This window comes from Mobula birostris, chromosome 2 (assembly GCF_030028105.1).
Source record: "Mobula birostris isolate sMobBir1 chromosome 2, sMobBir1.hap1, whole genome shotgun sequence".
Lineage (NCBI taxonomy): Eukaryota > Metazoa > Chordata > Chondrichthyes > Myliobatiformes > Myliobatidae > Mobula > Mobula birostris.
In genome coordinates, this window is record NC_092371.1 from 119,171,790 (window position 1) to 119,187,834 (window position 16,045).

Genomic DNA, 16,045 nt, shown 5'->3' on the forward strand with positions numbered 1-16,045 from the left:
CTTGATGTTTTAAGGGGCTAAGAATGGATAGTCTACCAATTGAGTACTACATTAATAAGTGGATGACTTTTGAAATTTTTAAGAAATGGCTAATGAATTGAGTTTTGCAGCTACAGCAGAAATCAAGCAAAATTCTTCTGCTTGTTGACGATTGTGCAACACACCCTGATGTTAAATGTTTGAGAAACATCCAGCTGGAATTTCCGCCTGCCAATACAACATCCTTGCTACAGCCAATGGATATGGAAATCATGAAAAAAAATTAATTACATTGCAACATGGAAACTGGAAAATTACATTCTTCAAGCAATTGAAGAAAATCTGCTGACATCATCTTCAACAGCCAAGGAAATGAGTGCAAGGCTTAACCTTTTACAAGCAGTATAGTTGGTCAGTGATAGCTGGTGGTAAGCAGCAGGACAATTCAGAACTGCTTACTCCTTGTGGTTTCAAACATTCAGGCTTGGAGATACCAGAAACAGCCAGGAGTGAAAATGAAACAACTTCACTACTTCATCAAGGTAGGAACTAAACAGAATTTGAAAGTATCAATATTCATCCTGAATGTTAAAATGAAAATGAAGATTTGAGGGATGCAATCGTCAAAAGCATTGTATCAAAACACCAATTCGGGGAATATGGAAACGTAGTAAGTGATGAGGTTGACACAACCAAACCTGAGCTAGTGACTACACAGGGATGCTAGGAAATTTTATTGTTGGATTATGATATTACTTCATCTAGAAAGGCAGTGAAGGTAGTCCATTATCTGCACTAAGTGCTGCATCGATTTTGTTCATTTACAGCCAGTCAGAAGAACACGCCAGCACAAATGAATTCCTCCATCGGTAACCATTATGAACTAATACACAGCTTTATAGTACTTTAGTGATATTGGTAGTGCTCTACTTAGTTCTGCTTTTCATTTAAATACATAATTTGTTACTCAGTTAAATGAGAGTTCGTCTTTTTTTTATACCTTTTAAACTATTTCCATGAAACTTGGGATAATTGGGGCAGACATTCAATTGGGCCAAAATGTAATGGTGCTCATGTGTCCCAGTTAACTGGAATCCACTGCATTTCCTTCCTGATAATATGAATGTTCTCCAAAACATCTCCACTTATTTTTCTTACCATGATTTTCTCTTCTGGAAATCAAGGACAAATAGTTTTCTTCTGGAGTTCGAGACATAGGCAATCCTGGTGATCTTCAAGGGGACCTACTCTCTCTTATAAATCACTAAGAAATACAGTGGTTTTTATAACAGCTTGCTGATGAGATTGTTATTCAAATATGAATTCATTGCAAACTATTCTGAAAGTAACCTGCCACTGTTAGTTCTCCAAAAATTAACATAATTAACAAAAAATAAATTGCAGATGTTAGAAATCCAAAATAAAAAAAACGAAGAACTACAAGAAAAACTCAGCAGGTAAAACACAATTTGTGGACAAAGCATCAACCAACTTTTCAAGTCTGGAATCCTTCATCAGAATTTTAAAAAGAGAGATCAAGTTAACCTAGGTAATAGGGAAGATAGGGGAGGGTGGTGTGTGGGAACAAAACATGTTTCTGATTGGGTGAAATAACATCATTTAAGGGACAGTTAAAATGAGATTAAGCTTCTTTGTCTGTACTGGCCAAAATGAAGATACAAAACATTAATAATTAATTAGACTACAATTAAATGATAAACTGAAACAAAGTATTAGAAGATGTTAGGAAAAGCTTCTAGGTGGTTCATTATTACACACCCTTCAATAATTTTACTGCTGGAAGAGGAACCTTTCTACAGTGACACAAATCATGCATTTAAAAAAATCATTTTGCAGTCCTTCACGCTCTCTAGAGTTCAACATAAAAATGTGACGTTTCCCATGCAAAGACAAACTTTGAGGTTTGCTTGTGGTCTGTTGCTTGTATGTCATTTGCAAATGAAGGGTCTCTTGCAGCCCTTCTCTGATGTTTTGGACCAGAGTCTGAATGTTTAAATCACAATCAAGACCAGAACAGAAAATCCAGGACAGCACATGGGAGTATGTTGCTGTAGGAGTGTAGCATTGGGAAAACACCAAGTCCAAAGCCCTGTATATTCTCTCAATAGGGCATGAACAATCCTACTGCTGGAGGTAAAGCAGAACATTTCTCCAATGTCTTGGCCAATATTTATAGTCAATAGCATTAAACCAGAGTTATCTGGTGACTGTCACATTGTTTACACAAATTGGTGCCAGTTTCCCCACATTAAAATGATGGCTACACTTCAAAAAAAAATACACTTGGCTGCAAAGCTCTAAGGACAGGCTGTGGTTTGAAAGGAGTTATAAATCTATGAGAACCAGCGTGAATTCAGCAACTCAATCAGCATTCAATTTCTTCCTCCTCATTCTTGCTAATTTTGTGTTTACTTCACCTTTTTCTCCAACATACCTTTTGTTACTCACTAGTCTTTACCACCCTCTTTCAGACAGCACCACTCAATCTCTCCCAGCCTCCACCCTATTACAGGCATTCTTTTTCATTTTCTGCCCCTTCTCCTCTCTATGCAGCTTATTCACTTCTAACCTGAACACAGTTTTGATAAAGGGAGATTGTCCTGATGACCTGAAATTATGTGAATTGTGCTTCTCTCTCTCTCTCTACAGATGATATCTAACCTGCTGAGTGTTTTCAGCACTTTTTTTTTTGTTTTTATATAAATCCCAGACTTATATGATAAGACTTAGAAGCAGAATTAGGTCATCTGGCCCATCAAGTCTGCTCCACCACTCCATCATGGCTGATTTATTATCCCTCTCAATTCCATTCTTCTGCCTTCTCTCCGTAACTTTTGACATCCTGATTAATCGAGAACCAATCAACCTCTGTGTTAAATACATTCAATGACTTGGACTCCACAGGTATCCGTGACAATGAACTCTACAGATTCACAAAGTACTAAGGTAATATATTATCAAAGTACATTCATATCACCATTAATTACTCTCGCCATCCAGAAAGTACCCGCTTCTAATTACTGCCACCAAAGAGGTGGTACAGGAGTTTTAAAGTTCAAAGTTCAAAATAAATTTATTATCAGAATACATATATGTTATCATATATAACCCTGAGATTCATTTTCCTATGGGCACACTCAATAAATCCATAATAGAATAATAACGAATAGAATCAATATAAAATTGCACCAACTTAGGTGTTCAACCAGTGTGGAAAAAACAACAAATTGTGCAAATATAAAAAGAAATGATAATAATAAATAAATAAGCAACTAAGCAATAAATATTGAGAGCATGACATCAAGAGTCCTTGAAAGTCAGTACGTAGGCTGTGAGAATAGTTCACTGATGGGGAAAGTGAAGTTACCATCTCTGGTTCAAGAACCTGACAGATGAGGGCTAATAACTGTTTATGAACCTGGTGGTGCAAGTCCTGAGGTTCCTGTACCTTCCTCCTGATGGCAGCAACAAAAAGAGAGATTGTTCTGGGTTGTGGGGGTCCTTGATGATGGGCGCTGCTTTCCTATAACTGTGCTCCATTTAGATGTGCTCAATGGTGGGGAGGGCTTTACCTGTGATGGACTGGGCTGCATCCACTACTTTTTGTAAGATTTTCCATTCAAGGGCATTGGTATTTCCATACCAGACCTTGACACAACCAGTCAATATGCTCTCCACCACACATCTATAGTAGTTTGTCAAAGTTTTTGATGTCATGCTGAATCTTTGCAAACTTCTAAGCAGGTAGAGGTGCTACCATGCTTTCTTCATAATGGCACTTAGATGCTGGGCCCAGGACAGATCTTCTGAAATGATAACACTGAGAAATTTAAAGTTGCTGATCCTTTCCACCTCTGGTTCTCCACTGACGACTGGCTCCTTACCTCTGGTTTCCTCCTTCTGAAGTCAATGGTCATCTCCATGCTCTTGCTGACATTGAGTGAGGTTGTTATTGTGTCACCACTCAGCTAGATCTTCAATCTCCCTCCTATATGCAAATTATTACCACCTTTGATTCAGCCAACGGCAGTAGTGTCGTCAGCAAGCTTAAATAAATATGGCATTGGAGCTGTGTTTAGCCCAACAGTATAAAGTAAAAAGCGAATAGAGCAGGGGGGCAGAGTACACAGCTTATTGGTTCACTTGTGCTGATGGAGATTGTGGGGGAAATGTTTCTGTCAGTCCACCAACATGAAGCAATCCCGTCATCACTCCTCTGCCCCCCCCACAATTACCTCTTTGGTGTCCTTTACCTCTGGAGCCTATCTCTTTAGCCTCTGCTTGTATTCAGGTAGGAAAAGGTCAGCCAAGTGATCAGATTTCCTGCAATACGGTCTAGACATGAAATGGTAGGCGTTCCGAATCGTAGTATAGCAGTGGTTGAGTGTGGTGTGATTCCTGGTTCTACAAGTTATACGTTGATGATAGCTGAGTAGAGATTTCTGATTGAAGTCCCGATTAAAATTTGAAAGGCGCCAGGGTAGGCTGTTTCTTGCTTGCCGATGGTAGCATTCAATATCTTGAGTGTCTGATTAACATCAGCTTCTGGTGGTGGGTAAACTGTGGTCAGGATCACAGGGGAGAGCTCTCTTGACAAGTAGGATGGTTGGCGCTTATTCGTTAGATGTTCCAGGTCAGGTGAACAAGAGTGCACAAGACCACTACATTCAAGTACCACAAAGAGTTTATCGTGAAACACAGGCCTACCCCCCTGAATTTTCACCTTCTTACAATCCTCTGGCTAAAGAAATACCTGTCATCTCTGTTCTAAATGGACATCCCTCTGTTTTGAGACTACCCTCCGGGCCTGCATTCCTCCACTACAGGAAACATCCTCTCTGTGTCCACTTTATCTAGACCTTTCAATATTTGACAGGTTTCAGTGAGATTCCCTTCATTTTTCTAAACTCCAGCAAGTACAAGCCTAGAGCCATCAAATGTTCCTCATATGTTATCCCTTTCATTCCCAGGATCCCACCTGTCAACTTCCTCCAGACCCTCTGCAATGCTAGCATGTCTTTTCTTAGATAACTGGCCTAAAACTGCTCACATTACTCCAAGTGTGGTCTGACCAATGCCTTAGTAAGCCTCAGCATTATACCCTTGCTCCTATAGTCTTATCCTCTCAACACGAATGCCAATATTGCCTTTGCTTTCCTTGTCACTGACTAAACCTGCAAGTTAAACTTTAGGGAATCCTTTGCACCTCTGATTTTTGAATTCTTTTCCCCCATTTAGAAAATAGTCTATGCCTTTACTCCTTCTACCAAAGTGCATGACCATATATTTCCTTACAGTATATTCCATCTGTCACTTCTTTGTCTATTCTCTCCACCTATCTAAATCCTTCTGCGGACTCCCTGCTTCCTCAACACTACCTGTCCCCAAACCCGCCTTTGATCACCTGCAAACTTGGCCACAAACCCATAAATTTTGTCATCCAAATCATAGACATAAAACTTGAAAAGAAATGGTCCCCACACTGACCACTGCGGAACACTACTTGTCACCAGCAGCCAACCAGAAAATGTCACCTTTATTCCAACTCTTTGCCTCTTGCCAGTCAGCCAATTTTCTATCCATGTTAGTATCTTTCCTGTAATACTATGAGCTTTCACCTTGTTAAGAAGCCTCATGTGGGTGTCTTGTCAAAGACCTTCTGAAAATCCAAGTAAACAACATTCACTGACTGTCCTTTGTCTACCCTGCCTATTATTTCCTCAAAGAATTCAAAAGATTAGCACAGGAATGCAGAGCTGAGTGAAAAGATCAGCTATGATTCCACTGAATGGGCAGAGTAGAGAACTGGTCCAAAGAGACAAATGACAACTCCTGCTGCTATTCTTTTGCATCTCAAGGTTAACAAGCATGACTAACCTCCCAAAGTGATTTGTTGTTGCATAGGTCTAGTCTATAATGTCATTCAAATAAAATAAATACAATCCTTCCTGGTCTCAGCATTGAAGTTGGAACATGACAGTTCAACTTGACGTGAGCCTTTGCTCATCTACTTAAAAACATCAACATCATCATACACCTTGACACAGCTATTTTTGAATGGCATCAGTACTTCAGTTAACAATTACAAGCCTCTCTCATGACTACTATTGAGCCTTGGTTTAGAACACCTTGATCAGTATGCCAATTATTTGACGGCCACTTTTTCCAGATCAAGTTATAAATTAGAATCAGAATCAAATTTATTGTCACTGACAAGTGTCAAGAAATTGGTTGCTTTGTGGCAGCAGAACAGTGCAAGTCAGGAAAAGTTACCGTAAGTTGAGGCTGTGTCGAGGTTCGAAGTTTTCGAACGGACTCGGAGTCCGCTGTAGTCCGGTACTTTCAATGGTGCTGCATCGGCAAGTTTGCGGCGCATGGAGGTTCATGGCAGGGGGAGTTTCTCCCTTCTGCCGCCTGCGTGAGATGATGAGACTATCGGGACTTTGAGACTTTTTTTCACCGTGCCCATGGTCTGCTCTTTATCAAATTATGGTATTGCTTTGCACTGTTGTAACTATATGTTATAAATATGTGGTTTTGTCAGTTTTAGTCTTGGTTTGTCCTGTGTTTTCTTGTGATATCATTCTGGAGGAACGTTGAATCATTTTTTAATGCATGCATTTCTAAATGACAATAAACGAGGACTGTGTGTCCTCATAATCTAATCTAAAAAAATGAATAAATGAATAGTCAAAAGAAGAATAGTGAGGTAGTGTGAATGGACAATTTAATGTCAGGTGACAGAGAGGAAGAAGCTGTTCCTAAAATGTTGAGTATGCATCTTCAAGCACCTACAGAAAAATAGAAAAATAAAAATATCTACAAAAAGTAGTGCATATGGCCCAGTCGATCACCGGTAGAGTCCTCCCCACCATTGCACGTTATCTACATGAAGCGATGTCAAAGGAAAGCAGCATCCATCATCAAGGACCCGCACCACACAGGACATGCATTCTTCTCACGGCTGACATCAGGGAGGTGGTACAGGAGCCTCAGCTCAGGACTCACATCACCAGGTTCAGGAACAGTTATTACCACTCAACCATCAGGCTCTTGCACCAAAGGGAATAACTTCATTTGCCCCATTACTGAAATATTCCCACTACCTAAGGACTCACTTTCAAGGACCCTTCATCTCACTTTCTTGATTTATTATTTATTTATTATTAATTTATGTTGTATTTGCAGTTTGTTGTCTTTCGTACACTGGTTGAACACCCAAGTTGGAGCAGTCTTTCATTGATTCGATTAGTTGTTATTCTATTATGGATTTATTGAGTATGCCAGCAGGAAAATGAATCATAAGGTTCTATATGGTGGCATACACTGTATGTGCTCTGAAAGTTCAAAGTTCAATTTTTAAAAAAACTCAAGCTCCTGTACCTTCTTTTTGGTGGTAGTGATTGGAAGAAACAGAAAATAGGTGGAGTAGGCCATTCGGCCCTTCGAGCCTGCACCGTCATTCAGTATGATCATGGCTGATCATCCAACTCAGAACCCTGTACCAGCCTTCCCTCCATACCCCCGATCCCTTTAGCCACAAGGGCCATATCTAACTCCCTCTTAAATATAGCCAATGAACTGGCCTCAACTGTTTCCTGTGGCAGAGAATTCCACAGATTCACCACTCTCTGTGTGAAGAAGTTTTTCCTAATCTCGGTCCTAAAAGGCTTCCCCTTTATCCTCAAACTGTGACCCCTCGTTCTGGACTTCCCCAACATCGAGAACAATCTTCCTGCATCTAGCCTGTCCAATCCCTTTAGGATTTTATACGTTTCAATAAGATTCCCCCTCAATCTTCTAAATTCCAACGAGTATAAGCCTAGTTCATCCAGTCTTTCATCATATGAAAGTCCTGCCATCCCAGGAATCAATCTGGTGAACCTTCTTTGTACTCCCTCTATGGCAAGGATGTCTTTCCTCAGATTAGGGGACCAAAACTACACACAATACTCCAGGTGTAGTCTCACCAAGGCCTTGTACAACTGCAGTGGTACCTCCCTGCTCCTGTACTCGAATGCTCTCGCTATAAATGCCAGCATACCATTTGCCTTTTTCACCGCCTGCTGTACCTGCATGCCCACTTTCAGTGACTGGTGTATAATGACACCCAGGTCTCGTTGCACCTCCCCTTTTCCTAATCGGCCACCATTCAGATCATAATCTGGTTTCCTGTTTTTGCCACCAAAGTGGATAACTTCACATTTATCCACATTAAATTGCATCTGCCATGAATTTGCCCACTCACCCAACCTATCCAAGTCACCCTGCATCCTCTTAGCATCCTCCTCACAGCTAACACTGCCGCCCAGCTTCGTGTCATCCGCAAACTTGGAGATGCTGCATTTAATTCTCTCATCCAAGTCATTAATATATATTGTAAACAACTGGGGTCCCAGCACTGAGCCTTGCGGTACCCCACTAGTCACTGCCTGCCATTCTGAAAAGGTCCCGTTTATTCCCACTCTTTGCTTCCTGTCTGCCAACCAACTCTCCACCCACACCAATACCTTACCCCCAATACTATGTGCTTTAAGTTTGCACACTAATCTCCTGTGTGGGACCTTGTCAAAAGCCTTTTGAAAATCCAAATATACCACATCCACTGGTTTCCCCTATCCACTCTACTAGTTACATCCTCAAAAAATTCTGAGATTTGTCAGACATGATTTTCCTTTCACAAATCCATGCTGACTTTGTCCGATGATTTCACGCTTTCCAAATGTGCTGTTATCACATCTTTGATAACTGACTCTAGCAGTTTCCCCACCACCAATGTTAGGCTAACCGGTCTATAATTCCCCGGTTTCTCTCTCCCTCCTTTTTTAAAAAGTGGGGTTACATTAGCCACCCTCCAATCCTCAGGAACTGGTCCAGAATCTAAAGAGTCCAGACTACATTCTGGGTGATGAGAGTCATTAATGATGGATATCACTTCTTGAGGCACCACTTTTGGAAGATGCCCTCAAAGGTGGAAGGATTGTGACTGTTCATGAAGTTGGCTAAGTTTACAACCCTCTGCAGTATCTTTCAATCCTGTGCATTGAAGCCCCCATAGCAGGCGGTGATTCAACCAGACAATATGCTCTCCACTGTATATCTGTAGAAATTTGCTGGTGTCTTTGGTGACGTACCAGATCTTCTCTAACTCCTAATGAAGTATAGTCACATTCTTTGTGATTACATCAGTGCATGCATGATAGGATTTTATACCAAAGATGAGCACTTCAACCTGGAAGCCTTTTGTTAGTAATTGAAGGTAGCATGCTGCATTTGTTTGTTGATCTACTGCACAGTTAAAATAAAACTGTCAAGAGGGGGATAAAAGCACTATTGCATGTAAATCGGAAGTACCATAAAGAGGGATAGATTATGATGTGGAATATAATCTGGGGTGTCAAAGCAAATTAATTGAGTCAGGGAGATTGGCAAGAGGAATGGAGACCAAGTCATTTGACTAAGTTTGATACAAGTAGAGCAAAAATAGGAGCAGTACTCAAAACCACACCTGGGCTGATGTGATAGCAACATTATAGATGTTTCTTAAAAAGACAAATACATTTGCAAAAGGGATTAAGTTCGTTTTAATACTGGTTGAGTTTATTGAATCAAGTTAGTTTGCAAAATTAAAGGTGGAGTTTAGCTCAAGGGCTGCAAGCCTCTGACCATTATGTCTTACTTGGTAAAAGTGGACTCATTATCCAGTCCTTCTCTGCAATAGCTTGGGCCTCACTTTGAGATTTGGTTTTAAATTGTCAAGAAAATAATTCTTACCTCTGAGGTTTTGGGAAATGATTTGGTCACACCCTTGGACTGTACCAAGGGATGGCAGCACCGTCAGAGATGCTGCCTTACTTTGAGTCATATAGCATGGAAATGGACCCTTCAGCCCATCTAGTTTATGACAACCAGGATTCCCATCAAAGTTAGTCCTATTTGGCCCACATCCTACTGAACCCTTCCTATCCATGTACCTGTCCAAGAAACCTATAGATATTGTTAGGCAGCTCATTCCACGTATCAACCACTCTCTGTGTGAAAAATTCCTCAGGTTCCGACTAAATGTCTCCCCTCTTGCCTTTCTACACCTCTAGTTCCTCATTTACCAACCTTGGGGGAAGACAGTGTGCAGTGAACCTATCTTTGCCCCTTATAAGATGATAAACCAAGGCCCACCCTGATCTCCTACGTGGATCTGAAAGATCTTATCGCACTATTGCCAAGAACAGGGGAGTTATACCAGGGGTGTTTGTCAAAACTTAGTCCTCAATCAACATGAGTAAAACTGGTTATCCAATCATTATTGCGCTGTGTTTCTCTCTCTATAGACCAGCGGTTCCCAACCACCAGGCCGCAAAGCATGTGCTACTGGGCCATGAGGAAACGATATGAGTCAGCTGCATCTTTCCTCATTCCCTGTCACACACTGTTGAACTTGAACATAGGGTTGCTAACTGTCCCGTATTTGCCAGGACATCCCATATATTGGGCTAAATTGGTTTGTCCCGTATCTCCCCTGCTAAGATAGAGCATTCCTATGAAACCTTCTGTGCCGAGATGGTGTGAAGCGAAGAAGCAATTACCATTAATTTATATAGGAAAATATATGAGCGTTCCCAGACCCAAAAAATAGCCTAACAAATCATACCAAGTAACACATAAAACCTAAAATAACACTAACATATAGTAAAAGCAGGAATGATATGATAAATACACAGCCTATATAAAGTAGAAATAATGTATGTACAGTATAGTCGGGAAGATGAAGGCAAAACCAATTTGTGGGGGAAAAAAATCAGCACCTACGCGCATGCGCACGTCACGCATGCGCACACAGGTGCCCGCACAAGGCTTCATGGTCATGGTAGTCTTTCCTGGGGTAAAGTGTGCCGGGATTTGACTGCTACTTTTGTCCCTTATTTGGGAGTGAGAAAGTTGGCAACCCTAACTGTAAAAGACACGTTGAGAAGAGTTTAACCCTAGTTGGACACTCCCCCCCGCCCCCCACCCGGTCGGCCAGTCCGCAAGAATACCGTCAATACTAAACCGGTCCACGGTGCAAACAAGGTTGGGGACTCCTGCTATAGACAGTATCTAGTTAGGTGGGCATTTCTAATCAGTTCAGATTTCCAGCTTCTGAATTTTATTGTTTGATTTTTGCACTCCTTTTGTGCAAGCTTGCTGTGTGCAATTCAGAAATAACTAACTGGCAGTAAACTCTGAGCCATTCTTCATTAGAAAGGACATATGCAGAAAACCTAATTTTATTAACTGACTTCCGAAGTAGAAGCATGTGGGTTTGTTGCTCAGGGAATTGTATTTGCATGCAAGTTTTAATCCTCTCAGATGGTTCATAGAAATGGTAAGGTGGCCTATTCCATGGCTTACAAAATTCTGGCCAGTTCCACTCAAAGTATTCCCTGTTCTACTACCAGCTGAAGAATTTTAAAGCTATATTTATTTTGTCATTTTTAGTCCTCATCCTACTTTTGAGTTTTCCACCCACTGAAAATGAACTTTCTTTCTTTATTCTATCAAGTGTTAGTAATGGTCTGCTCAGCATCTCAGTAACATCTCTGGCACTGGAGGACAGCCAGGTATTTACATTGCAATGCTTTATTAAATAAAATAATCGAGAGGCCAGCAGAAATTCTTTACTGCATGTTCACTTCCACAAAGACCTGGTTTAAGGTATAACCGAAATAGAGTATTTAGTCCCTAAAACTCCTCATGACACCATCAAACATTACATTGCTACACACACTAACCCCAAAAGAGATCGAGTACATGTAGAAGAAAGTCTTCCTCCAACTGTACAGAGTTTTAGCAAGGGTGCAACTGAAATACTGTATACAGTTTTAATCTTTTTTTTAAGGAGGATAGACCTTCAGAGGTAAAATGGCTAAGACTCATCAGATTCATTGTACTGGTGGGCAAGATTCTGGACCAAAGTAGAGCCTGGAAATAAGGCCATAAATGAATACTCATTTTAGAGGCAGGCAATGTAGGTAGAGAGTACACGGAGGGGAAAAGTGGCATTGCAGAATGAAGAGGGGAAACTACTAGCAATCTCAATGGACTTAAATATGACTAAGTCCCTTCATATTGGTGAGACACATTCAAGGCTATGACAGAGGCAAGAGAGAAATTGTTCTGACAGAAATTTTCAAATCTTTTGTGGCCAAAAAGGAGACACCATATTACGAGAGGAAATGTGGTACTCCTGCAAAGTGTCTTCCTGTAACTGCTGTAGCTGTCTTCTGAGAGATGTCAATTTCTCCTGGTACATCTGCTCTTTTACTTCCAGGTAGTCTTCATCATCCTGCTTATTGGCAGTATTTGTCTCCCTTGCAACCTCTGTATCTTCATCTGAGATGTGGCCATGGATACTGCATTCGTCCTCATCATCGACACTGTCTAGCTCCTCCTCGTCATTGTAATAGTCGACAATGGATGAGAGGAGAGCTGCAGACATCTTCCCGGCCGAGCTGGCCTCCTTTGTTGACACATCTAGTGCCTTGATGGTGTGCCAATCCAGCTGGTTTTTCCTGAGCTATTCATGTCCCAGCAATGGTGGTCCTCCATTTTTCAGCACATAGAGGTTCAGCTGCTGTGTTTTGTCACTGTCACTTTAATTTTACCTTTGGGACGCACTTTCTGTCCTGTGCAAGTCTTTAGCAGTAGTTAAGTTCATTTCAGAGGTATGTGAGAAAACAGTCATTTGTAATCATGTACAGAGATCACTGTTAAAGCTGAGCCTGTGTCCAACCCCATTTTCAGTCTCACCCCTGCCACTTGTGGAGTGATCCTTATTACTCTTTGATTATCTGTCTCTTTCACACTGTGAAGTTGCAGACAAGACAATTCACTTTCATCTGAGTCGTTTTCATCAGAACTGCTTTCTTCTATTTTGTGTACATTGCTGTGTTTTCCTTTCTGGGGTTTCTTGTTTCTCTGTATTTTGTTCTTTTTCTGTTGTTTACTAGCTTTGCATACTCCGCCAATGTAACCCTGTTTGCCACAGTTTCTGCATTCTTTGTCTTTAAACCAACAGTCATCCAGGTCATGTGACCTGTTCCCGCAACAGTAACATTTCTTTCCTTCATTCCTGTTCAGTGACATTTTATTTGTGGCATATTCCAGAGATTTTTGTTGTATCTCTGAAATACCTCATGCTGCTGTTTCCATTGATATTGCAATGTTCAGCGCCTTCTCTAATGTAAGGTCTTTTTCACCCAGGAGCTTCTTCTGTGTGGTTTCACAGTGCATGCCACACACTAACCTATCCCTCAATGCGTCCGAAAGACCAGCTCCAAATTGACAATGTTCTGATAATTTGCACAATTCAGCACAATATTCAGAAATGCTTTCACTTTTGCTCTGATTCAGTCTGTGAAATTTAAATCTTTCAGCAATGATCAGTGGTTTGGAGTTTAAATGCTGTTGGAGAGTGTCTACTATTTGCTTGAACATTTTGTCAGCTAGCTTTTCAGGGGTTAACAAGCTCCGTAGCAGGCCGTATGTTTTTGCTCCCATAATACAGATTAAGACGCTGGCTTTCTTTTCATCATTAACACCATTAGCCTCACAATAACTCCACTCTTTCAATATAAGTTGCCCAGTCTTCAATGCCACTATTAAATGCTGTAATGGTTCCAATCATCGCCATCTTTGTTACGTTAATTAAGCCCCGTTCTCTCCTTATTTTCCTTTTTGACTCACGAGTCCTTTTTGCTAGTGCCACAAGCGCACTTCGTCTAGATGTGTGTGTCGCTCATTTTTATCTCCCTTCTGGGGCAAGCAGACCCTCAGACCCTGGGGGTCAGCGCCGGCTGTGGTCTCAGCTGGATGTGCTACGGCTCCAACTGTGTCTCTTGGTCTCCCGACATTCTCGACCCCGGCTGTGCTCCCACTTCCTTTCAGACTCGTGACCTCACTCTGCCTCCTTCTCCCGCTCCTTGCTCGTTCCTTGCGCTCTTCTTCTGAGCGTTGTTATCAATTAAAACACAGTGATCCGATACGATGTAGGTTCGTTAACTTCGTCGCCAATTTGTTGTGTATGTGAGCTGGTTACACAACAATGCTACTAATAAAAATGCTGGAGACGGGAGCTAAGGTTCATGGTTCTTTACTGGCAGAAACCGAACTCCGCACACATGTACAGATCAACACGCGCCTAATAGTGCATGCTCAATATGCGCCTAGTAGCACATTCAACAATGTGTTACTAAACAAAGTAGTCCCTTATTATACTGTAGGCTATATGGTACAGATAGACATAGGAATAGAAGGATGCAGACCACGTGCAAGCAGATAGGATCAGTTTAATTTGGCACCCTGGCTGGTGCAAACAAAGTGGGCTGAAGCATCTTTGCATTGCTCTATGATCTATGTTCCATTATTAAGTTTCAGATGGTATGAAACTTAGCAGTGTTGGAGCTAGTAAGAGGGTAGTCCTGGTAAATTGGTCTATTGCTGTCTCATCTGCTGAGGTACAAGGGAAAATGTGCCTTTATTACATCAGAGCCTTGAGGCAGTATGAAACTAACAAATAATTACAGTTACAAAGTGCTGTGCTGGTAGACAGTAAAGCCATGATGAAGTGGATTGTGAGTTCATGAGTCCATTCTATCAAACTAGGGGAAGCTTTCAATAACAGGATAGAAGCTGTCCTCCAACCTCATGATACGTGCTTTCAGGCTTTTGTATTTTCTGTCCTATGGAGGGGTTGAGAAGAGACAATGATCAGGGAGGGTGGAGTCTTTCTTTGTGTTGGCTGTTTTACTGAGGCAAAAAGACCTGTAGACAGAATCGATAGAGGGGAGGCTGGGTCCGTGATATGTTGAGCTGTGCCTACATTGTCTGCAGCACATAACAGTCATGGGCTGAGCAGTTACCATACCAAACCATGATACACACATAAATAATGAATGACAGAACCCTAGGAAGTATTGAGAAACAGAGGAAACCTTGGTACATCTTGCCAATGATTCCTGAAGGCAGAAACACAGGTATTAAAAAGGCTTATGGGACACTTGCCTGAATTGGAAATAATCAGCAATTCAGATTGCAACTGTGCAAAGAAAAAAAATTGAGTTATTGTTATAGATCAATTTTTAAGAACTGGCTAATTCTGATACTTACTAAAAAGGTTGTTTAATTTTGTTTTGGTTCCAATGAATAGACTCAGAAGATAATGCTGTTGCTCATGCTTATAATGTGGTTCATCAAATCAGAAAAACATGCTAAATACTGGTCAGAATGAGAATGGTACATAGAATTAAAATGACTTTAAGTTTAGTGTCATTGTTGCAGACTGAATGGTGCAACTCTCAAAGTTATCACCCAATTTGCATTTGGTTTCTCCAATGCAGAGAAGACCATGTAAAGAACGCTGAGGGCAGCACAGAACTGCCCAACACACCACCAGCATCAGCCTACCTGCATTCAAGGGCATATATGCAGAAAGGTGCCAGAAAAAGACCAGCGATATCAAGAATGATCCCACCCACCCCGCTCATGGACTGCTTTCCCATTCCCATCAGGACCACCAGTTATTTTCTCCAAACACCAAGGCTGATCAACAGCTACACCCCTTCACAACCCCACCCCACTATCACTACTTTATTACAAATACTCCTGTGCCTAGTGTCACTTTATGGATACACGAACAATGTATATAAGCTATCTTATGTTTTTATTTTTGTGCTCCTTTTCATGTTGTGTTTTATTTTTGGTGCTGCATTATATCTGGAGTAACAATTATTTAGTTCTCCTTTGCACTTGTGTACTGGAAATGACACAAAACAATCTTGCATCTTGAATTTTGATCTGAAGCCGTAACTGAGTCACACCATCTGCAATGAAGGCTTGAGTCAATGAATGGTGGAAAGGGAATAATTTTTTTAAACTTTAGACAGAGACAGGTGGGTGCCTGGAACACACCGCCTGGGCTAGTGGAATGCAGACATGATAGTGGCATTTCAAAGGCATCTAGAAACACAGGGAATGTAAGGATATGGATCACATGCAGGCAGATGGGGTT

The 16,045-nt window shown here is 41.2% G+C and overlaps 1 long non-coding RNA gene across 1 annotated transcript in view; it reads left to right on the forward strand.

Moving 5' to 3' along the window:
- Nucleotides 1-404: 404 nt before the first annotated feature.
- The window catches only part of LOC140190373 (uncharacterized), a 53,310-nt gene continuing 37,669 nt past the window's right edge, over nt 405-16,045 (forward strand). Inside the window, exon 1 of the long non-coding RNA XR_011883595.1 lies at nt 405-521. This is a non-coding gene — a long non-coding RNA (uncharacterized lncRNA). The remainder of the gene's footprint in view (nt 522-16,045) is intronic.